Source organism: Chiloscyllium plagiosum, unplaced genomic scaffold (assembly GCF_037043375.1).
Source record: "Chiloscyllium plagiosum isolate Xiang-an unplaced genomic scaffold, Cpla_swu_hap1 HiC_scaffold_50, whole genome shotgun sequence".
Taxonomy (NCBI): domain Eukaryota; kingdom Metazoa; phylum Chordata; class Chondrichthyes; order Orectolobiformes; family Hemiscylliidae; genus Chiloscyllium; species Chiloscyllium plagiosum.
Genome location: NW_028270188.1, coordinates 54,300,570 through 54,325,261, shown reverse-complemented (window position 1 = coordinate 54,325,261; position 24,692 = coordinate 54,300,570). Strand labels below are relative to the sequence as shown.

Below are 24,692 nucleotides of genomic sequence, written 5' to 3'. Positions count from 1 at the left end.
GTGTGAGTGTGAGTGTGTGTGTGAGCCGCCCCTCCCTGAGGCGGGTGTGAGTGTGTGTGAGTGTGAGTGTGTGTGTGTGTGTGAGCCGCCCCTCCCTGGGGTGAGTGTGAGTGTGAGTGTGAGTGTGAGCCGCCCCTCCCTGGGGCGAGTGTGGGTGGGGAACCTTAGACCCTGCCATTGCCATGACTGACCCCGGGCAGGGTCCAGATCAGGGCAATCCCACACCTCCCTGACCTGGAGTGTGGGTCAGAGAGACTCTGCCAACATCCACAGGCTCCCGCCTCTGAGGGGGGTGGGGCCGGAAGGTTTAAAAAGCAGGCGGGGGCAGGCGGAGAGGACAGAGTGTCCCGGAGACTGATCAAGCGAGGAACCAAGGAGCCAGAAACGTTCCCTGCAGGAGATCGGGTGCATTTCAAATCCAGCCTCCCCTCTGGAATATCCCTGAGTGCAGTTGAAATCCGGTACAGCGGAAGATTGCATTTGGCATTTTGTAAGCTGTTGGGACGGAGTCTGTGCTGGGTCTAATATCATGTCTGTTCCCTTCACTTGTTAGTATCACACGGGAAGAGGGAGATATCCCGGAGACCCAGACATGGGGAGAGCAGCCACAATCCTGGTCAAAGTCCACGATGCATTTCGATTGAAGAACAAACTCTTCAGAGAGTGTCTGGCAGAGTTCCTGGGGGTCTGCATGTTGATTGTAAGGAGACGACTTCTGATCAGTCCAACTGTTACCTCTCTCCATCCCGGTTCCCCTATTGGAGGGTCAGTGCTGAAGGAGTGGGCGCTGTCGGAGGGTCAGTGCTGAGGGAGTGGGCACTGTCGGAGGGTCAGTGCTGAGGGAGTGGGTGCTGTCGGAGGGTCAGTGCTGAGGGAGTGGGCACTGTCGGAGGGTCAGTGCTGAGGGAGTGGGCGCTGTCGGAGGGTCAGTGCTGAGGGAGTGGGCACTGTCGGAGGGTCAGTGCTGAGGGAGTGGGCGCTGTCGGAGGGTCAGTGCTGAGGGAGCGGGCGCTGTCGCAGGGTCAGTGCTGAGGGAGCGGGCACTGAGGGAGGGTCAGTGCTGAGGGAGTGGGCGCTGTCGGAGGGTCAGTGCTGAGGGAGTGGGCGCTGTCAGAGGGTCAGTGCTGAGGGAGTGGGTGCTGTGGGAGGGTCAGTGCTGAGGGAGTGGGTGCTGTCGGAGGGTCAGTGCTGAGGGAGTGGGTGCTGTCGGAGGGTCAGTGCTGAGGGAGTGGGCACTGAGGGAGGGTCAGTGCTGAGAGAGTGGGTGCTGTCGGAGGGTCAGTGCTGAGGGAGTGGGCGCTGAGGGAGGGTCAGTGCTGAGAGAGTGGGTGCTGTCGGAGGGTCAGTGCTGAGGGAGTGGGTGCTGTCGGAGGGTCAGTGCTGAGGGAGTGGGCACTGAGGGAGGGTCAGTGCTGAGAGAGCGGGCCCTGTCGGAGGGTCAGTGCTGAGGGAGTGGGCACTGAGGGAGGGTCAGTGCTGAGGGAGTGGGTGCTGTCGGAGGGTCAGTGCTGAGGGAGTGGGCGCTGTCGCAGGGTCAGTGCTGAGGGAGTGGGTGCTGTCGGAGGGTCAGTGCTGAGGGAGCGGGCGCTGTGGGAGGGTCAACGCTGAGGGAGTGGGTGCTGTGGGAGGGTCAGTGCTGAGGGAGTGGGTGCTGTGGGAGGGTCAGTGCTGAGGGAGTGGGCGCTGTGGGAGGGTCAGTGCTGAGGGAGGGGGCACTGTGCGAGGGACAGTGCTGAGGGAGCAGGTGCTTTGGGAGGGTCAGCGCTGAGGGAGTGGGTGCTGTCGGAGGGTCAGTGCTGTGGGAGTGGGCGCTGAGGGAGGGTCAGCGCTGAGGGAGTGGGTGCTGTCGGAGGGTCAGTGCTGAGGGAGTGGGTGCTGTCGGAGGGTCAGTGCTGAGGGAGCGGGTGCTGTGGGAGGGTCAGTGCTGAGGGAGTGGGTACTGTCGGAGGGTCAGTGCTGAGGGAGTGGGTGCTGTCGGAGGGTCAGTGCTGAGGGAGTGGGCGCTGTGGGAGGGTCAGTGCTGAGGGAGTGGGCGCTGACGGAGGGTCAGTGCTGAGGGAGTGGGTGCTGTCAGATGGTCAGTGCTGAGGGAGTGGGCGCTGTGGGAGGGTCAGTGCTGAGGGAGCGGGCACTGTCGCAGGGTCAGTGCTGAGGGAGTGGGTGCTGTGGGAGGGTCAGTGCTGAGGGAGTGGGTGCTGTCGGAGGGTCAGTGCTGTGGGTGTGGGCGCTGAGGGAGGGTCAGCGCTGAGGGAGTGGGTGCTGTCGGAGGGTCAGTGCTGAGGGAGTGGGCGCTGTCGGAGGGTCAGTGCTGAGGGAGTGGGTACTGTCGGAGGGTCAGTGCTGAGGGAGTGGGTGCTGTCGGAGGGTCAGTGCTGAGGGAGTGGGCGCTGTGGGACGGTCAGCGCTGAGGGAGTGGGTGCTGTCGGAGGGTCAGTGCTGAGGGAGTGGGCACTGTCGGAGGGTCAGTGCTGAGGGAGTGGGTGCTGTGGGAGGGTCAGTGCTGAGGGAGTGGGTGCTGTCGGAGGGTCAGTGCTGAGGGAGTGGGCACTGTGGGAGGGTCAGTGCTGAGGGAGTGGGCACTGTCGGAGGGTCAGTGCTGAGGGAGTGGGTGCTGTGGGAGGGTCAGTGCTGAGGGAGTGGGTGCTGTCGGAGGGTCAGTGCTGAGGGAGCGGGCGCTGTGAGAGGGTCAGTGCTGAGGGAGGGGGCACTGTGCGAGGGTCAGTGCTGAGGGAGTGGGTGCTGTGGGAGGGTCAGTGCTGAGGGAGTGGGTGCTGTCAGAGGGTCAGTGCTGAGGGAGTGGGTGCTGTGGGAGGGTCAGCGCTGAGGGAGTGGGTGCTGTCGGAGGGTCAGTGCTGAGGGAGTGGGCACTGTCGGAGGGTCAGTGCTGAGGGAGGGGGCACTGTGCGAGGGTCAGTGCTGAGGGAGTGGGTGCTGTGGGAGGGTCAGTGCTGAGGGAGTGGGTGCTGTCGGAGGGTCAGTGCTGAGGGAGTGGGGCCTATCGGAGGGTCGGTGCTGAGGGAGTGGGTGCTGTGGGAGGGTCAGTGCTGAGGGAGTGGGTGCTGTGGGAGGGTCAGTGCTGAGGGAGGGGGCACTGTGCGAGGGTCAGTGCTGAGGGAGTGGGTGCTGTTGGAGGGTCAGTGCTGAGGGTGGGGGCACTGTGCGAGGGTCAGTGCTGAGGGAGTGGGTGCTGTGGGAGGGTCAGTGCTGAGGGAGTGGGTGCTGTGGGAGGGTCAGTGCTGAGGGAGTGGGTGCTGTCGGAGGGTCAGTGCTGAGGGAGCGGGCGCTGTGAGAGGGTCAGTGCAGAGGGAGGGGGCACTGTGCGAGGGTCAGTGCTGAGGGAGTGGGTGCTGTGGGAGGGTCAGTGCTGAGGGAGTGGGTGCTGTCGGAGGGTCAGTGCTGAGGGAGTGGGTGCTGTGGGAGGGTCAGTGCTGAGGGAGTGGGTGCTGTGGGAGGGTCAGTGCTGAGGGAGTGGGCGCTGTCGGAGGGTCAGTGCTGAGGGAGTGGGTGCTGTCGGAGGGTCAGTGCTGAGGGAGTGGGCACTGTGGGAGGGTCAGTGCTGAGGGAGTGGGTGCTGTGGGAGGGTCAGTGCTGAGGGAGTGGGTGCTGTCAGAGGGCCAGTGCTGAGGGAGCAGGCGCTGAGGGAGGGTCAGTGCTGAGGGAGTGGGTGCTGTCGGAGGGTCAGTGCTGAGGGAGTGGGCGCTGTCGGAGGGTCAGTGCTGAGGGAGTGGGTACTGTCGGAGGGTCAGTGCTGAGGGTGTGGGTGCTGTCGGAGGGTCAGTGCTGAGGGAGTGGGTGCTGTCGGAGGGTCAGTGCTGAGGGAGTGGGCGCTGTGGGAGGGTCAGCGCTGAGGGAGTGGGTGCTGTCGGAGGGTCAGTGCTGAGGGAGTGGGCACTGTCGGAGGGTCAGTGCTGAGGGAGTGGGTGCTGTGGGAGGGTCAGTGCTGAGGGAGGGGGCACTGTGCGAGGGTCAGTGCTGAGGGAGTGGGTGCTGTGGGAGGGTCAGTGCTGAGGGAGTGGGTGCTGTCGGAGGGTCAGTGCTGAGGGAGTGGGCCCTGTCGGAGGGTCAGTGCTGAGGGAGTGGGTGCTGTGGGAGGGTCAGTGCTGAGGGAGTGGGTGCTGTCGGAGGGTCAGTGCTGAGGGAGTGGGGCCTGTCGGAGGGTCAGTGCTGAGGGAGTGGGCGCTGAGGGAGGGTCAGTGCTGAAAGAGTGGGTGCTGTCGGAGGGTCAGTGCTGAGGGAGTGGGCGCTGTCGGAGGGTCAGTGCTGAGGGAGTGGGTGCTGTCGGAGGGTCAGTGCTGAGGGAATGGGCGCTGTCGGAGGGTCAGTGCTGAGGGAGTGGGCGCTGTGGGAGGGTCAGTGCTGAGAGAGTGGGTGCTGTGGGAGGGTCAGTGCTGAGGGAGTGGTCGCTGAGGGAGGGTCAGTGCTGAGAGACTGGGTGTTGTCGGAGGGTCAGTGCTGAGGGAGTGGGCGATGTCGGAGGGACAGTGCTGAGGGAGTGGGTGCTGTCGGAGGGTCAGTGCTGAGGGAGTGGGTGCTGTCGGAGGGTCAGTGCTGAGGGAGTGGGTGCTGTCGGAGGGTCAGTGCTGTGGGAGTGGGCGCTGTGGGAGGGTCAGCGCTGAGGGAGTGGGTGCTGTCGGAGGGTCAGTGCTGAGGGTGTGGGTGCTGTCGGAGGGTCAGTGCTGAGGGAGCGGGCACTGTCGGAGGGTCAGTGCTGAGGGAGCGAGCGCTGTGGGAGGGTCAGTGCTGAGAGAGTGGGTACTGTCGGAGGGTCAGTGCTGAGGGAGTGGGCGCTGTCGGAGGGTCAGTGCTGAGGGAGTGGGCACTGTGGGAGGGTCAGTGCTGAGGGAGTGGGTGCTGTCGGAGGGTCAGTGCTGAGGGAGTGGGTGCTGTGGGAGGGTCAGTGCTGAGGGGGTGGGCACTGTGGGAGGGTCAGTGCTGAGGGAGTGGGTGCTGTGGGAGGGTCAGTGCTGAGGGAGTGGGTGCTGTGGGAGGGTCAGTGCTGAGGGAGTGGGTGCTGTGGGAGGGTCAGTGCTGAGGGAGTGGGTGCTGTCGGAGGGTCAGTGCTGAGGGAGTGGGCGATGTCGGAGGGACAGTGCTGAGGGAGTGGGTGCTGTCGGAGGGTCAGTGCTGAGGGAGTGGGTGCTGTCGGAGGGTCAGTGCTGAGGGAGTGGGTGCTGTCGGAGGGTCAGTGCTGTGGGAGTGGGCGCTGAGGGAGGGTCAGCGCTGAGGGAGTGGGTGCTGTCGGAGGGTCAGTGCTGAGGGTGTGGGTGCTGTCGGAGGGTCAGTGCTGAGGGAGCGGGCACTGTCGGAGGGTCAGTGCTGAGGGAGCGAGCGCTGTGGGAGGGTCAGTGCTGAGGGAGCGGGTACTGTCGGAGGGTCAGTGCTGAGGGAGTGGGCGCTGTCGGAGGGTCAGTGCTGAGGGAGTGGGCACTGTGGGAGGGTCAGTGCTGAGGGAGTGGGTGCTGTGGGAGGGTCAGTGCTGAGGGAGTGGGTGCTGTGGGAGGGTCAGTGCTGAGGGAGTGGGTGCTATCGGAGGGTCAGTGCTGAGGGAGTGGGCGCTGTCGGAGGGTCAGTGCTGAGGGAGTGGGTGCTGTGGGAGGGTCAGTGCTGAGGGAGTGGGTGCTGTGGGAGGGTCAGCGCTGAGGGAGTGGGTGCTGTGGGAGGGTCAGTGCTGAGGGAGTGGGCGCTGTGGGAGGGTCAGTGCTGAGGGAGTGGGTGCTGTGGGAGGGTCAGTGCTGAGGGAGTGGGTGCTGTGGGAGGGTCAGTGCTGAGGGAGTGGGTGCTGTGGGAGCGTGGTTCTCACAAGGCCAGGCCACCTTTTGGAGATAAGCTTTGAGTTGACTTCCTTTTGATGAGTCTGTACTTACCCAGGCCCTCTCTCCCTCCCTGTTCTCTGTGCCAGCTGTTTGGATGTGGAGCTGTCGCGCAGATGGTCGTCAGTAACACGACACGCGGTGAATTCCTGTCGGTCAATCTCGGCTTCGGACTCGGGGCAACGTTCGGAATTTACATCTCCGGAGGGATCTCAGGTACACCTCGGCAAACACCCGGAATCCTGGATTTACCGTGGCTGGAATGACAGGCCAGGATCTAATCGAGGGGGTTCGGGGTGGGTTATACACAGAACAACAGAGGTGTTACACTTCCAGCACCTACACCCCCTCCCTATCTCTGTCACCCCCTCCAGCCCCTACACCCCCTCCCTATCTCTGTCACCCCCTCCAGCCCCTACACCCCCTCCCTATCTCTGTCACCCCCTCCAGCCCCTACACCCCCTCCCTATCTCTGTCACCCCCTCCAGCCCCTACACTCCCTCCCTATCTCTGTCACCCCCTCCAGCCCCTACACCCCCTCCCTATCTCTGTCACCCCCTCCAGCCCCTACACCCCCTCCCTATCTCTGTCACCCCCTCCCTATCTCTGTCACCCCCTCCAGCACCTACACCCCCTCCAGCTCCTACACCCCCTCCCTATCTCTGACACCCCCTCCAGCCCCTACACCCCCTCCCTATCTCTGACACCCCCTCCAGCCCCTACACCCCCTCCCTATCTCTGTCACCCCCTCCCTATCTCTGTGTCACCCCCTCCCTATCTCTGTGTCACCCCCTCCCTATCTCTGTCACCCCCTCCCTATCTCTGTCACCTCCTCCAGCCCCCACACCCCCTCCCTATCTCTGTCACCCCCTCCAGCCCCTCCCGATCTCTGTCACCCTCTCCCTATCTCTGTCACCCCCTCCCTATCTCTGTCACCTCCTCCAGCCCCCTACACCCCCTCCCTATCTCTGTGTCACCCCCTCCAGCCCCTACACCCCCTCCCTATCTCTGTCACCCCCTCCAGCCCCTACACCCCCTCCCTATCTCTGTCACCCCCTCCCTATCTCTGTCACCTCCTCCAGCCCCTACACCCCCTCCCTATCTCTGTCACCCCCTCCAGCCCCTCCCTATCTCTGTGTCACCCCCTCCCTATCTCTGTGTCACCCCCTCCCTATCTCTGTCACCCCCTCCCTATCTCTGTCACCTCCTCCACCCCCTACACCCCCTCCCTATCTCTGTCACCCCCTCCAGCCCCTCCCGATCTCTGTCACCCTCTCCCTATCTCTGTCACCCCCTCCCTATCTCTGTGTCACCCCCTCCAGCCCCTACACCCCCTCCCTATCTCTGTCACCCCCTCCAGCCCCTCCCGATCTCTGTCACCCCCTCCAGCCCCCTCCCTATCTCTGTCACCCCCTCCCTCTCTCTGTCACCCCCTCCCTATCTCTGTCACCCCCTCCAGCCCCCTCCCTATCCCTGTCACCCCCTCCAGCCCCTCCCTATCTCTGTCACCCCCTCCCCTATCTCTGTCACCCCCTCCAGCCCCCTATCACTTCCTCTCTCTCTCTCTGTTGATGTGAAAGGGGCTATGTGAATGCAGACTGTTGTTGTTGTTGTTACCCTGCAGGGGGCCATCTGAATCCGGCCGTGTCCTTCAGTCTGTGCCTGCTTGGCCGGTTCCAATGGAAGAAGTTGCCCTTTTACATGTTCTTCCAGACCCTGGGGGGTTTGTCGGAGCGGCTGTAGTCTATGGGGTGCATCACGGTAGGTCATCCCCTTGGCCCTACCTCAGGGGTCAGGGTCTGTTGGTGGGTCCACCCTCCCCCTCCCCCCCAAGTCCTGTCCCATTCCAGCCCTCATTCCCATCACCATTCCCACCCTAACACAGCTTCCTTGGCTTCTCCCTGTACATAACTGTACATGTTCCCAAAATTTCCACATTCGCCCAGTTTCCCCCTCTCTCCCCGATTCCCCAGTTTCCCCCCACTCTCCCCCATCCCCCAGTATTCCCCCTCTCTCCCCATTCCCCAGTATTCCCCCTCTCTCCCCATTCCCCCCCTCCCTCATTCCCCAGTATTCCCCCTCTCTCCCCATTCCCCAGTATTCCCCCTCTCTCCCCATTCCCCAGTATTCCCCCTCTCTCCCCATTCCCCTGTATTCCCCCTCTCTCCCCATTCCCCAGTATTCCCCCCCTCCCTCATTCCCCAGTATTCCCCCTCTCTCCTCATTCCCCCCTCTCTCCCCCATTCCCCAGTATTCCCCCTCTCTCCCCCATCCCCCAGTATTCCTCCATCTCCCAGTATTCCCGCTCTCCCCATCCCCAGTATTCCCTCTCTCCCCCATTCCCCAGTATTCCCCCCACACTCCTCCATCTCCCAGTATTCCCTCTCTCCCCCATTCCCCAGTATTCCCCCCACTCTCCCCCATCCCCCAGTATTCCCCCATCCCCCAGTATTCCCTGTCTCCCCCATTCCCCATTATTCCCTCTCTCCCCCATTCCCCAGTATTCCCTCTCTCCCCATTCCCCAGTATTCCCTCTCTCTCCCATCCCCAGTATTCCCTCTCTCCCCCAACCCCCTGTATTCCCCCCACTCTCCCCCATTCCCAGGTATTCCCCCCACTCTCCCCATCCCCAGTATTCCCTCTCTCCCCCATTCCCCAGTATTCCCCCATCCCCCAGTATTCCCACTCTCCCCCATTTCCCAGTATTCCCTCTCTCCCCATTCCCCAGTATTCCCTCTCTCCCCACCCCCCAGTATTCCCCCTCTCTCTCCCATCCCCCAGTGTTCCCCCTCTCTCCCCATTCCCCAGTATTCCCTCTCTCCCCCATTCCCAGTATTCCCCCTCTCCCCCATTCCCCAGTCTTCCCTCTCTCTCCCTCATTCCCCAGTATTCCCTCTCTCTCTCCCATTCCCCAGTATTCCCCACTCTCTCCCCCATTCCCCAGTATTCCCTCTCTCCCCCCTTCCCCAGTATTCCCTCTCTCCCATTCCCCAGTATTCCCCCCTCTCTCCCCCATTCCCCAGTATTCCCTCTCTTCCCATTCCCCAGTATTCCCTCTCTCTCCCAATTCCCCAGTATTCCCTCTCTCCCCCATTCCCCAGTATTCCCTCTCTCCCCCATTCCTCAGTATTGTCCCTCTCCCCCATTCCCCAGTATTCCCTCTCTCCCCATTCCCCAGTGTTCCCTCACTCCCCATTCCCCAGTATTCCCTCTCTCTCCCATCCCCAGTATTCCCTCTCTCCCCCAACCCCCAGTATTCCCCCCACTCTTCCCCCATTCCCAGGTATTCCCCCCACTCTCCCCATCCCCAGTATTCCCTCTCTCCCCCATTCCCCAGTATTCCCCCATCCCCCAGTATTCCCTCTCTCCCCCATTTCCCAGTATTCCCTCTCTTCCCATTCCCCAGTATTCCATCTCTCCCCATCACCCAGTATTCACCCTCTCTCTCCCATCCCCCAGTGTTCCCCCTCTCTCCCCATTCCCCAGTATTCCTTCTCTCTCCCATTCCCAGTATTCCCCCTCTCCCCTATTCCCCAGTATTCCCCCTCTCTCCCCATTCCCCAGTCTTCCCTCTCTCTCCCTCATTCCCCAGTATTCCCTCTCTCTCTCCCATTCCCCAGTATTCCCCCTCTCTCCCCCATTCCCCAGTATTCCCTCTCTTCCCATTCCCCAGTATTCCCTCTCTCTCCCAATTCCCCAGTATTCCCTCTCTCCCCCATTCCCCAGTATTCTCTCTCTCCCCCATTCCTCAGTATTGCCCCTCTCCCCCATTCCCCAGTATTCCCTCTCTCCCCATTCCCCAGTATTCCCTCTCTCTCCCAATTCCCCAGTATTCCCCCTCTCTCCCCCATTCCCCAGTATTCCCCCCACTTTCACCCATTCCCCAGTATTCCCCCTCTCTCCCCATTCCCCAGTATTCCCTCTCTCTCCCAATTCCCCAGTATTCCCCCTCTCTCCCCCATTCCCCAGTATTCACCCCACTCTCACCCATTCCCCAGTATTCCCCCTCTCTCCCTCATCCCCCAGTATTCCCCCATTCCCCAGTATTCCCTCTCTCCCCATTCCCCAGTATTCCCTCTCTCCCCCATTCCCCAGTATTCCCTCTCTCCCCATTCCCCAGTATGCCCTCTCTCCCCCATCCCCCAGTATTCCCCCATTCCCCAGTATTCCCTCTCTCCCCAATTCCCCAGTATTCCCCCACACTCCTCCATCCCCCAGTATTCCCTCTCTCCCCCATTCACCAGTATTTCCCCCTCTCTCCCCCATTCCCCAGTATTCCCCCTCTCTCCCCATTCCCCAGTATTCCCCCCACACTCCTCCATCCCCCAGTATTCCCTCTCTCCCCCATTCCCCAGTATTCCCCCTCTCTCCCCATTCCCCAGTATTCCCCCCACTCTCCCCCATCTCCAGTATTCCCCCATCCCCCAGTATTCCCACTCTCCCCCATTCCCCAGTATTCCCCCATCCCCCAGTATTCCCACTCTCCCCCATTCCCCAGTATTCCCCCCACTCTCCCCCATTCCCCAGTATTCCCCCCACTCTCCCCATCCCCAGTATTCCCTCTCTCCCCATCCCCCAGTATTCCCCCATCCCCCAGTATTCCGTCTCCCACATTCCCCAGTATTCCCTCTCTCCCCCATCCCCAGTATTCCCTCTCTCCCCCATCCCCCAGTATTCCCCCATCCCCCAGTATTCCCTGTCTCCCCATTCCCCATTATTCCCTCTCTCCCCCATCCCCAGTATTCCCTCTCTCCCCCATCCCCCAGTATTCCCCCATCCCCCAGTATTCCCTGTCTCCCCATTCCCCATTATTCCCTCTCTCTCCCAATTCCCCAGTATTCCCCCTCTCTCCCCATTCCCCAGTATTCCCCCCTCTCCCCTATTCCCTAGTATTCCCTCTCTCCCCATTCCCCAGTATTCCCTCTCTCCCCCCAATTCCCCAGTATTCCCCCTCCCTCCCCCCAATTCCCCAGTATTCCCCCTCTCCTCCATTCCCCAGTATTCCCCCTCTCTCCCCATTCCCCAGTATTCCCTCTCTCTCTCCCCATTCCCCAGTATTCCCCCTCTTTCCCCCATTCCCCAGTATTCCCCCCTCTCCCCATTCCCCAGTATTCCCTCTCTCCCCATTCCCCAGTATTCCCTCTCTCCCCATTCCCAGTATTCCCCCTCTCTCCCCCATTCCCAGTGTTCCCCCTCTCTCCCCATTCCCCAGTATTCCATCTCTCCCCCATTCCCCTGTATTCCCCTCTCTCCCCATTCCCAGTATTCCCTCTCTCCCCATCCCCCAGTATTCCCTCTCTCCCCCTTCCCCAGTATTCCCTCTCTCCCCATCCCCCAGTATTCCCCCTCTCTCCCCCATCCCCCAGTATTCCCTCTCTCCCCATCCCCCAGTATTCCCCCTCTCTCCCCCATCCCCCAGTATTCCCTCTCTCCCCCATCCCCCAGTATTCCTCTCTCCCCCTTCCCCAGTATTCCCTCTCTCCCCATTCCCCAGTATTCCCCCTCTCTCCCCCATCCCCCAGTATTCCCCCTCTCTACCCCATCCCCCAGTATTCCCCCTCTCTCCCCATCCCCCAGTATTCCATCTCTCCCCCATTCCCAGTATTCCCTCTCTCCCCATCCCCCAGTATTTCCCCTCTCTCCCCATTCCCAGTATTCCCTCCCTCCCCATCCCCCAGTATTCCCCCTCTCTCCCCATCCCCCAGTATTTCCCCTCTCTCCCCCATCCCCCAGTATACCCCCTCTCTCCCCATTCCCCAGTATTCCCTATCCCTGCCTGTCTGTTGTGGGATGGAGCTGGGTCTCTGGATGTGATGGTGTTCCTGTATATCTCCTGCAGATGGGATCCATGCTGTGAACAACGGGACTTTGTCTGTCACCGGGCCACGTGCCACCGCCTTCATTTTTGGCACCTACCCTGCACCGTTCCTCACCCTTCCCAACGGCTTTATAGACCAGGTACCCGGACCTTCCGATCTGTTATCCTGGCAATTTCTTGCTCTGATACTTGGATGGGTTTCAGCAGAGACAGGAACCTCAACAATCCCGCTCCCTCAGCACTGACCCTCCGACAGCACCCACTCCCTCAGCACTGACCCTCCGACAGCACCCACTCCCTCAGCACTGACCCTCCGACAGCGCCCACTCCCTCAGCACTGACACTCCCACAGCACCCACTCCCTCAGCACTGACCCTCCAACAGCACCCACTCCCTCAGCACTGACCCTCCGACAGCACCCACTCCCTCAGCACTGACCCTCCGACAGCACCCACTCCCTCAGCACTGACCCTCCGACAGCGCCCACTCCCTCAGCACTGACACTCCCACAGCACCCACTCCCTCAGCACTGACCCTCCAACAGCACCCACTCCCTCAGCACTGACCCTCCGACAGCGCCCACTCCCTCAGCACTGACACTCCCACAGCACCCACTCCCTCAGCACTGACCCTCCAACAGCACCCACTCCCTCAGCACTGACCCTCCGACAGCACCCACTCCCTCAGCACTGACCCTCCAACAGCACCCACTCCCTCAGCACTGACCCTCCCACAGCACCCACTCCCTCAGCACTGACCCTCCGACAGCGCCCGCTCCCTCAGCACTGACCCTCCGACAGTGCCCACTCCCTCAGCACTGACCCTCCGACAGCACCCACTCCCTCAGCGCTGACCCTCCGACAGCACCCACTCCCTCAGCGCTGACCCTCCGACAGCACCCACTCCCTCAGCACTGACCCTCCGACAGCACCCACTCCCTCAGCGCTGACCCTCCGACAGTGCCCACTCCCTCAGCACTGACCCTCTGACAGCGCCCACTCCCTCAGCACTGACCCTCCCACAGCGCCCGCTCCCTCAGCACTGACCCTCCCACAGCGCCCGCTCCCTCAGCACTGACCCTCCCACAGCGCCCGCTCCCTCAGCACTGACCCTCTGACAGCGCCCACTCCCTCAGCACTGACCCTCCCACAGCGCCCGCTCCCTCAGCACTGACCCTCCCACAGCGCCCGCTCCCTCAGCACTGACCCTCCGACAGCGCCCGCTCCCTCAGCACTGACCCTCCCACAGCGCCCGCTCCCTCAGCACTGACCCTCCCACAGCGCCCGCTCCCTCAGCACTGACCCTCCCACAGCACCCACTCCCTCAGCACTGACCCTCTCACAGCACCCACTCCCTCAGCACTGACCCTCCCACAGCACCCACCCCCTCAGCACTGACCCTCTGACAGCGCCCACTCCCTCAGCACTGACCCTCCGACAGCACCCACTCCCTCAGCACTGACCCTCCGACAGCACCCACTCCCTCAGCACTGACCCTCCGACAGCGCCCACTCCCTCAGCACTGACCCTCCCACAGCGCCCGCTCCCTCAGCACTGACCCTACCACAGCACCCGCTCCCTCAGCACTGACCCTCCCACAGCACCCGCTCCCTCAGCACTGACCCTCCCACAGCGCCCACTCCCTCAGCACTGACCCTCCCACAGCGCCCAGTCCCTCAGCACTGACCCTCCCACAGCACCCCCTCCCTCAGCACTGACCCTCCCACAGCACCCGCTCCCTCAGCACTGACCCTCCGACAGCGCCCACTCCCTCAGCACTGACCCTCCCACAGCACCCGCTCCCTCAGCACTGACCCTCCGACAGCGCCCACTCCCTCAGCACTGACCCTCCCACAGCCCCCGCTCCCTCAGCACTGACCCTCCGACAGAACCCACTCCCTCAGCACTGACCCTCCGACAGCGCCCACTCCCTCAGCACTGACCCTCCGACTGCACCCACTCCCTCAGCACTGACCCTCCCACAGCGCCCGCTCCCTCAGCACTGACCCTCCCACAGCGCCCGCTCCCTCAGCACTGACCCTCCCACAGCGCCCACTCCCTCAGCACTGACCCTCCCACAGCGCCCGCTCCCTCAGCACTGACCCTCCCACAGCACCCACTCCCTCAGCACTGACCCTCCGACAGCACCCACTCCCTCAGCACTGACCCTCCGACAGCGCCCACTCCCTCAGCACTGACCCTCCCACAGCACCCACTCCCTCAGCACTGACCCTCCGACAGCACCCACTCCCTCAGCACTGACCCTCCGACAGCGCCCACTCCCTCAGCACTGACCCTCCGACAGCACCCACTCCCTCAGCACTGACCCTCCGATAGCACCCACTGCCTCAGCACTGACCCTCCGACAGCGCCCACTCCCTCAGCACTGACCCTCCGATAGCACCCACTCCCTCAGCACTGACCCTCCGACAGCACCCGCTCCCTCAGCACTGACCCTCCGACAGCGCCCACTCCCTCAGCACTGACCCTCCGACAGCACCCGCTCCCTCAGCACTGACCCTCTCACAGCACCCGCTCCCTCAGCACTGACCCTCTGACAGCGCCCGCTCCCTCAGCACTGACCCTCCGACAGCACCCGCTCCCTCAGCACTGACCCTCTCACAGCACCCGCTCCCTCAGCACTGACCCTCTGACAGCGCCCGCTCCCTCAGCACTGACCCTCTGACAGCACCCACTCCCTCAGCGCTGACCCTACCACAGCACCCACTCCCTCAGCGCTGACCCTCCGACAGCACCCACTCCCTCAGCGCTGACCCTCCCACAGCGCCTGCCCCTCAGCGCTGACCCTCCGACAGCACCCACTCCCTCAGCACTGACCCTCCAACAGTGCCCACTCCCTCAGCATTGACCCTCCCACAGCACCCGCTCCCTCAGCCCTGACCCTCCGACAGCGCCTACTCCCTCAGCGCTGACCCTCCAACAGCGCCCACTCCCTCAGTGCTGACCCTCCGACAGCACCCGCTCCCTCAGCGCTTACCCTCCCACAGCACCCGCTCCCTCAGCCCTGACCCTCCGACAGCGCCCACTCCCTCAGCGCTGACCCTCCGACAGCGCCCACTCCCTCAGTGCTGACCCTCCGACAGCACCCGCTCCCTCAGCCCTGACCCTCCCACATCACCCGCTCCCTCAGCCCTGACCCTCCGACAGCGCCCACTCCCTCAGCACTGACCCTCCGACAGCGCCCACTCCCTCAGCGCTGACCCTCCAACATCGGCCACTCCCTCAGCGCTGACCCTCCGACAGCACCCGCTCCCTCAGCGCTGACCCTCCGACAGCGCCCGCTCCCTCAGCCCTGACCCTCCGACAGCGCCCGCTCCCTCAGCGCTGACCCTCCCACAGCACCCACTCCCTCAGCGCTGACCCTCCCACAGCACCCACTCCCTCAGCACTGACCCTCCAAAAGCGCCCACTCCCTCAGCGCTGACCCTCCGACAGCACCCGCTCCCTCAGCACTGACCCTCCCACAGCGCCCACTCCCTCAGCACTGACCCTCCGACAGCACCCGCTCCCTCAGCACTGACCCTCCCACAGCGCCCACTCCCTCAGCACTGACCCTCCGACAGTGCCCACTCCCTCAGCACTGACCTTCCGACAGTGCCCACTCCCTCAGCACTGACCCTCCGACAGCAACCACTCCCTCAGTGCTGACCCTCCCACAGCACCCGCTCCCTCAGCGCTGACCCTCCGACAGCGCCCGCTCCCTCAGCGCTGACCCTCCGACAGCACCCGCTCCCTCAGCGCTGACCCTCCCACAGCACCCGCTCCCTCAGCGCTGACCCACACACAGCACCCGCTCCCTCAGCACTGACCCTCCGACAGCACCCGTTCCCTCAGCGCTGACCCTCCGACAGCGCTCACTCCCTCAGTGCTGACCCTCCCACAGCGCCCGCTCCCTCAGCGCTGACCCTCCCACAGCGCCCGCTCCCTCAGCGCTGACCCTCCGACAGCGCCCACTCCCTCAGCACTGACCCTCCGACAGCACCCGCTCCCTCAGTGCTGACCCTCCGACAGCGCCCACTCCCTCAGCACTGACCCTCCCACAGCGCCCACTCCCTCAGCGCTGACCCTCCCACAGCACCCGCTTCCTCAGCGCTGACCCTCCGACAGCGCCCGCTCCCTCAGTGCTGACCCTCCGACAGTGCCCACTCCCTCAGTGCTGACCCTCCCACAGCACCCGCTCCCTCAGCGCTGACCCACACACAGCACCCGCTCCCTCAGCGCTGACCCTCCGACAGCGCCCACTCCCTCAGTGCTGACCCTCCCACAGCACCCACTCCCTCAGCACTGACCCTCCGACAGCACCCACTCCCTCAGCGCTGACCCTCCCACAGTGCCCACTCCCTCAGTGCTGACCCACCCACAGCACCCACTCCCTCAGCACTGACCCTCCCACAGCGCCCGCTCCCTCAGCACTGACCCTCCCACAGCGCCCGCTCCCTCAGCGCTGACCCTCCCACAGCACCCACTCCCTCAGCGCTGACCCTCACACAGCACCCACTCCCTCAGCACTAACCCTCCGACAGCGCCCACTCCCTCAGCACTGACCCTCCCACAACGCCCGCTCCCTCAGCGCTGACCTTCCCACAGCACCCACTCCCTCAGCGCTGACCCTCACACAGCACCCACTCTCTCAGCGCTGACCCTCCCACAGTGCCCACTCCCTCAGCACTGACCCTCCCACAGTGCCTACTCCCTCAGCGCTGACCCTCCCACAGTGCCCACACCCTCAGCGCTGACCCTCACACAGCACCCACTCCCTCAGCACTAACCCTCCGACAGCGCCCACTCCCTCAGCACTGACCCTCCCACAACGCCCGCTCCCTCAGCGCTGACCTTCCCACAGCACCCACTCCCTCAGCGCTGACCCTCACACAGCACCCACTCTCTCAGCGCTGACCCTCCCACAGCACCCACTCCCTCAGCACTGACCCTCCGACAGCGCCCACTCCCTCAGCACTGACCCTCCGACAGCGCCCGCTCCCTCAGCGCTGACCGTCTGACAGTGCCCGCTCCCTCAGCGCTAACCCTCCGACAGCGCCCACTCCCTCAGCACTGACCCTCCGACAGTGCCCGCTCCCTCAGCGCTGACCCTCCAACAGTGCCCACTCCCTCAGTGCTGACCCTCCCACAGTGCCTGCTCCCTCAGCGCTGACCCTCCGACAGCACCCACTCCCTCAGCGCTGACCCTCCGACAGCACCCACTCCCTCAGCGCTGACCCTCCAACAGTGCCCACTCCCTCAGTGCTGACCCTCCCACAGCACCCACTCCCTCAGCGCTGACCAGCCGACAGCACCCACTCCCTCAGCGCTGACCCTCCCACAGTGCCCACTCCCTCAGCACTGACCCTCCCACAGTGCCCACTCCCTCAGCACTGACCCTCCCACAGTGCCCACTCCCTCAGCACCGACCCTCTGACAGCACCCACTCCCTCAGCACTGACCCTCCGACAGTGACCACTCTCTCAGCGCTGACCCTCACATCGCGCCCGCTCATTCAGCACAAGTCCTCCGACAGCGCCCACTCCCTCAGCACTGACCCTCCCACAGCACCCACTCCCTCAGCACTGACCCTCCCACAGCACCCACTCCCTCAGCAATGACCCTCCCACAGCACCCGCTCCCTCAGCGCTGACCCTCCGACAGCGCCCACTCCCTCAGCACTAACCCTCCCACAGCGCCCGCTCCCTCAGCGCTGACCCTCCGACAGCGCCCACTCCCTCAGTGCTGACCCTCCCACAGCACCCGCTCCCTCAGCGCTAACCCTCCGACAGCGCCCACTCCCTCAGCACTGACCCTCCCACAGCACCCACTCCCTCAGCACTGACCCTCCCACAGCGCCCGCTCCCTCAGCGCTGACCCTCCCACAGCACCCGCTCCCTCAGCGCTGACCCTCGCACAGTGCCCACTCCATCAGCACTGACACTCCGACAGCGCCCGCTCCCTCAACGCTGACCGTCTGACAGTGCCCACTCCCTCAGCGCTGACCCTCCGACAGCGCCCGCTCCCTCAGCCCTGACCCTCCAACAGCTCACGCACACTCAACGCTGACCCTCTCACAGCGCCCGCTCCCTCAGCGCTGACCCTCCCACAGCACCCACTCCCTCAGCGCTGACCCTCACACAGCACCCACTCCCTCAGCGCTGACCCTCCGACAGCGCCCACTCCCTCAGCGCTGACCCTCCCACAGCGCCCGCTCCCTCAGCGCTGACCCTCCCACAGCACCCACTCCCTCAGCGCTGACCCTCACACAGCACCCACTCCCTCAGCGCTGACCCTCCCACAGCGCCCACTCCCTCAGCACTGACTCTCCCACAGTGCCCACTCCCTCAGCGCAGACCCTCCCACAGTGCCCACTCCCTCAGCACTGACCCTCCAACAGCGCCCACTCCCTCAGCACTGACCCTCCGACAGCGCCCGCTCCCTCAGCACTGACTCTCCGACAGCGCCTGCTTCCTCAGCACTGACCCTCCAACAGCGCCCACTCCCTCAGCGCTGACCCTCCGACAGTGCCCACTCCGTCCGCTGACCCTCACACAGTGTCCACTCACTCAGCGCAGACCCTCACACAGCGCCCGCTCCCTCAGCGCAGACCCTCACACAGCGCCCGCTCCCTCAGCGCAGACCCTCACACAGTGTCCGCTCCCTCAGCGCAGACCCTCACACAGCGCCCACTCCCTCAGCGCTGACCCTCCGACAGCACCCAATCCCTCAGCGCTGACCCTCCGACAGCGCCCGCTCCCTCAGCGCTGACCATCTGACAGTGCCCGCTCCCTCAGCGCTGACCCTCCGACAGCGCCCACTCCCTCAGCCCTGACCCTCCGACAGCGCCCGCACACTCAACGCTGACCCTCCCACAGCGCTCGCTCCCTCAGCACTGACCCTCCCACAGCGCCCGCTCCCTCAGCGCTGACCCTCCGACAGTACCCACTCCCTCAGCACTGACCCTCCGACAGCGCCCACTCCCTCAGCACTGACCCTCCCACAGCGCCCGCTCCCTCAGCACTGACCCTCCCACAGCGCCCGCTCCCTCAGCGCTGACGCTCCGACAGTACCCACTCCCTCAGCACTGACCCTCCGACAGCGCCCGCTCCCTCAGCGCTGACCCTCCGACAGTACCCACTCCCTCAGCACTGACCCTCCGACAGCGCCCACTCCCTCAGCACTGACCCTCCGACAGCCCCCACTCAGTCGCTCTGTCTCTATCACTGACTGCAACATGAGAGCAAGTGAGAGAGAAAGAGAGAGAGAGAGACCAGCAGGGAGAGCGAGATAGAAGGTGAGAGAGAAGGAGAGAGGGAGGGGGAGAGGAAAGGGATGAGGGAAAGGTAGGGGTAGAGGGAGAGAGAGGCGAGGGGGGGAATGTGTGAGTAGATGTGTGAGGGTGTGGGGAGAGAGGGATTGGGAGGAGATTTGTGAGACGGAGCGAGGGGGTTGGGGCTGTGGATGGGTGAGGGGGTGGGGAGAGAGGGCGTGGGGAATAGATGTGTGAGGGTGTGGGGAGAGAGGGATTGGGGGGAGATTTGTGAGAGGGAGAGAGGGTGTTGGGGGTGTGGATGGGTGAGGGGGTGGGGTGAGAGGGCGTGAGGGGAGATTTGTGAGAGGGAGAGAGGGGGTTGGGGGTGTGGGTGGGTGAGGGGGTGGGGTGAGAGGGCGTGAGGGGAGATTTGTGAGAGGGAGAGAGGGGGTTGGGGGTGTGGGTGGGTGAGGGGGTGGGGAGAGTGAGAGTGGCGGGTGTGAGCGTGTTTGCGGTGGGGACGGATTTCCCAGAATGCCTCAGTGTCGATGAGGGGGAGGGGAAACAGAGGGCCGTTTCGCCACGGCCCCCCCCCATCTCGCCCGTTGGTGACTCCCGTCTTCCGTGCCTCCCGCCGCAGTTGATTGGCACCGGCACCCTCCTCCTGTGCATCTTCGCGGTGGTGGACTCCCAGAACTACGGCGCTCCCAAGATCCTTCAGCCCATCTTCATCGGCCTGTCGGTGGTGGGCATCGGGATGTCCATGGGCTCCAATTCCGGTTATGCCATCAATCCCGCCCGGGACTTCGGGCCGCGTCTGCTCACCCTGGCCGCGGGATGGGGCACCGAGGTCTTCACGTGAGTAACTCCCTCCCACACCCCCCACCCCTCCTCCCACCGTCAGTAACGGGACTGGGACCAGCCAGGCGCGGCCAACCCCCCTCACCCCACCCTTCCCTGTTACCCCATAACCCCCGCCCTCACCCGCCCGCTCTCCCTCCCAGATCAGCCTGGGCCCGTTCGCCCCTCCCCCCAGCGCCCAGTCGATGGCGTCTTTCCCCCTGGGATCTTGCTGTGCGGGGGCCGCCGCAGTTCCAGCGGCGGGCATCGCCTGGGTGGTGATGCTGAGTCAGAGATCGAGAGAGAGAGAGAGAAGGAGTAAGAGAAAGAGGGGGAATAGTCAAAGAGAGAGAGAGAGAGAGGGATAGTGTGAGAGTGTCGGGGGGGAGAGAGGGAGAGAGAGAGAGAGAGGGATTGTGTGTGTGTGTGTGAGAGAGCGAGAAAGATAGTGAGGGAGAGGGAGCGAGAGAAGGAGTAAGGGAGAGAGAGCGATATTGAGAGAGAGAAGGATAGTGTGAGAGAGTCGGGGGGAGAGAGAGAGAGAGAGAGAGAGAGAGACAGAGAGATAGTGAGGGAGAGGGACAGAGATAGTGAGAGACAGAAAGTAAGAGAGGGAAAGAAAGAGAGAGCGAGAGCGTGAGAGAGTTAGTGAGGGAGAGGGAGAGAGAGAAGGAGTAAGAGAGAGGGAGCGATAGTGAGAGAGAGAGATAGTGTGAGAGAGTGGGGGGGAGAGAGAGAGAGAGAGCGATAGTGAGGGAGAGGGACAGAGATAGTGAGAGACAGAAAGTAAGAGAGGGAAAGAAATAGAGAACGAGAGCACGAGAGAGATAGTGAGGAAGAGGGAGAGAGAGAAGGAGTAAGAGAGAGGGAGCGATATTGAGAGAGAGAGATAGTGTGAGAGAGTGGGGGGGAGAGAGAGAGAGAGAGGGATAGTGTGTGTGTGAGAGAGAGAGAGCAAGAGATAGTGAGGGAGAGGGACAGAGATAGTGAGAGACAGAAAGTAAGAGACAGAGAGAGAACAAGGGAGAGTGAGAGAGAGAGAGAGAGAACCAGGGAGACAGAGAGAGAGAGAGAGATGGATTGTGTGAGAGAGTGGGAAGGAGAGAGAGCGAGAGAGAGAGGGAGGGATAGTGTGTAAGAGAGGGAGAGAGAGAGAAAGAAAGTTCGTGAGACAGGGAGTAATTCAGAGAGAGAGGGATAGTGAGAGGGAGAGCAACAGAGAGATAGAGTGAGAGAGGCACAGTCAGACAGAGAGAGAGCAAGAGTGAGAGAGGGAGTGAGCGAGAGGGAGATGGGTGGGGGCGGGGGTTGGGAAATGATATCCCGAGGGGTCAACTCTGAGGTGATTGGCTTCCTTATGAACCACCCCACCGTGTGGGTGTGGGTAGTGTCAGGTCACAAGGTTCTTGCGTCGTATTGATCCTGGGGGATGGGGTCAAGGATTGAGGTGGTCAAACGTCCACTCAAACCACGGCGTCAGCCTCGAGGTCATCTACCTGGGGTCAAAGGTGAGGGGTCCGGTCTACCTGCGACCATCCATCAAAGAGTTGGGAGTTGCCACTATCCATGGGGGCCGTTGGTAGGGGCTGGGCAGGGGGTTGCAGAGGGTTGAGCCCACCCTCGATGGGTTGGCTGGTGCCATTCCTGGGCGAGGGGGGGGGGGGGAAGGGGTGGGTCGGAAGTGGTGGTTAGGGGTCAGGGCTTTGGAGGGCGGGTGGGGTCATGGGCGAAAGGAGGGGGGGGCCCGGTCACTGTCTCTGACCTGTCCTTGTTCCCCCCTCCCCCCCCACCTCGCAGGGCCGGGAACGGTTGGTGGTGGATCCCCATTGTGGCGCCCATGGTGGGCGCGGTGCTGGGGGCCCTGGTCTACGAGTTGCTGGTGGAGCTGCACCACCTGGAGGCCAAGTCGGGTGCCGCCAACTACGCCGACGAGGAGACGCTGAAGGGGACGGGTGCCGGGGGCAAGGACGGCCCGGCCGTGCGGAGGGACAAGGCCGGAGCAGATGACCAGTTCGTCATGGCGATGTGAACGGGAAGGAGGGGTGGGGGGGGGGGGAGGTCTACTCTCCCCTCCATCTTCACCCCCAACGTTACCTCCCCCGAATCCCCCCCCCCCCTCCCCAGGGATGGATGGGGTTGGGGGTGGGGGCTGCGCTGGGGATGTGAGCAAACAGATACCAGAGAACTCCCGTCGCCGGGGTCAGGTGGTCAGCATCACCCCCCCTCCCCGAATCTCGGTCCACACCTCCCCCACACCACCACTTTCTGACCCAACCCCGTCCGTCCATTAAATGGGCCCCTCCCCCCAACACCAGCGTGGCCAATTCCATCCAAGGGTTTATACCCCCTCCCTATCTCTGTCACACCCCCAGCCTCTACACCCCCTCCCTATCTCTGTCACACCCCCAGCCTCTACACCCCCTCCCTATCTCTGTCCCCCCCTTCCAGTCCCCTACATCCCCCTCACTATCTCTGTCACCCCCTCCAGCCCCTACACCCCCTCCCTATCTCTGTCACCCCCTCCAGTCCCCTACATCCCCCTCACTATCTCTGTCACCCCCTCCAGCCCCTACACCCCCTCCCTATATCTGTCACCCCTCCAACCCCGACACCCCCTCCCTATCTCTGTCACCCCCTCCAGCCCCTACACCCCCTCCCTATCTCTGTCACCCCCTCCAGCCCCTACACCCCCTCCCTATCTCTGTCACCCCCTCCAGCCCCCTACACTCCCCTCACTATCTCTGTCACACCCTCCAGCCCCTACACCCCCTCCCTATCTGTCACCCCCTCCAGCCCCTACACCTCCTCCCTATCTCTGTCACCCCCTCCAGTCCCCTACACCCCCCTCCCTATCTCAGTCACCCCCTCCAGCCCCTACACTCCCTCCCTATCTCTGTCATCCCCTCCAGCCCCTACACCCCCTCCCTATCTCTGTCACCCCCTCCAGCCCCTACACTCCCTCCCTATCTCTGTCACCCTCCTCCAGCCCCTACACCCCCTCCCTATCTCTGTCACCCTCCTCCAGTCCCTACACCCCCTCCCTATCTCTGTCACCCTCCTCCAGCCCCCTACACCCCCTCCCTATCTCTGTCATCCCCTCCAGCCCCTACACCCCCCCATCTCTGTCACCCCCTCCAGCACCCTACACCTCCTCCCTATCTCTGTCACCCCCCTCCAGCCCCCTACACCCCCTCCCTATCTCTGTCACCCTCCTCCAGCCCCCTACACCCCCTCCCTATCTCTGTCACCCCACTCCAACCCCCTACACCCCCTCCCTATCTCTGTCACCCCACTCCAACCCCCTACACCCCCTCCCTATCTCTGTCACCCCCTACACCCCCTCCCTATCTCTGTCAGCCCCTACACCCCTCCCCACCCCCACCTATGTTTCCGACCCTTCACCCTCCCTCCCTTGCTTCAATGGAATCTCTCTAGGGACACCCCGTTGTCCATTGTTATGGGTGTGGGTGTGGTGTTGGGGATCCATGGTTGGGTGTAGTGGGGGTTTAGTCCCGGTAGCCCCCACCTCACCCCGTTGTTGATTTCCCTCACCATCAACCCCACTCCCACCACACCTCCCCCTCGGCCCAACCCAAGTCCAGGCCCAAGCAGAGTGCACTCTGACCCTTGACCCGGGGCGCTGCGGACACGCCACACCCCCCCCCCCCCCCGACGCTTGAACCTGGTATAAAGTGGAGGGGGGGGCCCTGACCTGGGAACAATGGGGTCAGCACCCATCACCCTCTCCACTTACACCTCCCCCACACTGCTCCCTCAGGGAGCTCTGAGGCCTGGTTGCCAAAGCCTGACATACTAGGCCTCAGCCAGCCCGTTGCCCGGGGAAACCGCCTCCGCCCACTCTCACCTCCGAGTGCGGAGGCACCAGGAATCGTACTTTAGCCCCCGGTTAGCAACGGGCAGCGACTGGTTTGATTCTCTGCTGGGAGATAATCCCTCTGCAGGAGAATGCTGGGGAGGGGGGAGACAGGAGAGAGCTCCATGTCTGTGTCTCACCTCGCCCTCCTATCCCACCCCCCCCCATTGCACCCTCCAGCGCTTGTATCATACGCATTTCCAATGCTGCTTCTCCGATTGTATACTGAAACGTGAGATTAAATTTGAGAATATTTAATGGAAAACTGACTCTGTGTGTATATGTGTGTGTGTCTGCGTGTCTGTGTGAGTGTGTGTGTCTGTGTGTGTGAGTGACTGTGTACGTGTGTGTGTATCTGTGTGTGTGTGAATGAGAATGTGGGTGTGTGAGTGAGTGTGTGCGTATCTGTGTATGTGTGTGTGTAAGTGCATGTGTGTGTGTGTGTGAATGTGTGTCTGTCTGTGTATGTGTGTCTGTGTGTGTGTGAGCGTGTGTGTCTGTGTGAGTGTGTGTAAGTGCGTGTGTGTGTTTGTGTGTGTGTCTGTGTGTATGTGAATGTGTGTGTGTTTGTGTGTGTGGGTGTTTGTGTGTGAGTGTGTGTGTGCGCACGTGCGCGCGTGTATGTATGTCTGTGTGTGTATGTGAGTGAGTGTGTGTGTGTCTGTGTCTGTATCTGTGTATGTGAGTGAGTGTGTGTGTGTGTATATGAGTGAGTGAGTGTGTGTGTGTATGTGAGTGAGTGTGTGTCTGTGTTTGTGTGTGTATCTGTGTGTGTATGTGAGTGAGTGTGTGTGTATATGAGTGAGTGTGTGTGTGTCTGTGTGTGTAAGTGTGTGGGTGTGTTTGTGTGTGTGTGTTTGTGTGTGTGTCTGTGTGTGTTTGTATGTTTGTGTGTGTCTGTGTGTATGTGTTTGTGTGTGTGTGTATCTGTGTGTGTATGTGAGTGAGTGAGTGTGTGTTTGTGGGTGTGTGGGTGTGTTTGTATATGTGTCTGTGCATGTTTGTGTGTGTCTGTGTATGTTTGTGTTTGTGTGTGTGTATCTGTGTGTGTATGTGAGTGAGTGTGTGTAAGTGTGTGGGAGTTTGTGTGTGTGTG

At 62.8% G+C, this 24,692-nt stretch overlaps 1 pseudogene across 1 annotated transcript; it reads left to right on the top strand.

The window, feature by feature from the left end:
• Positions 1-353: 353 nt before the first annotated feature.
• On the top strand, positions 354-23,853 carry LOC148135314 (aquaporin-9-like; annotated as a pseudogene). The gene is made up of 7 exons (XR_015755337.1): positions 354-461; positions 554-700; positions 5,900-6,026; positions 7,435-7,571; positions 11,650-11,768; positions 19,523-19,740; positions 21,520-23,853. The product of XR_015755337.1 is annotated as an aquaporin-9-like (transcript).
• The last annotated feature ends 839 nt before the right edge of the window (positions 23,854-24,692 follow it).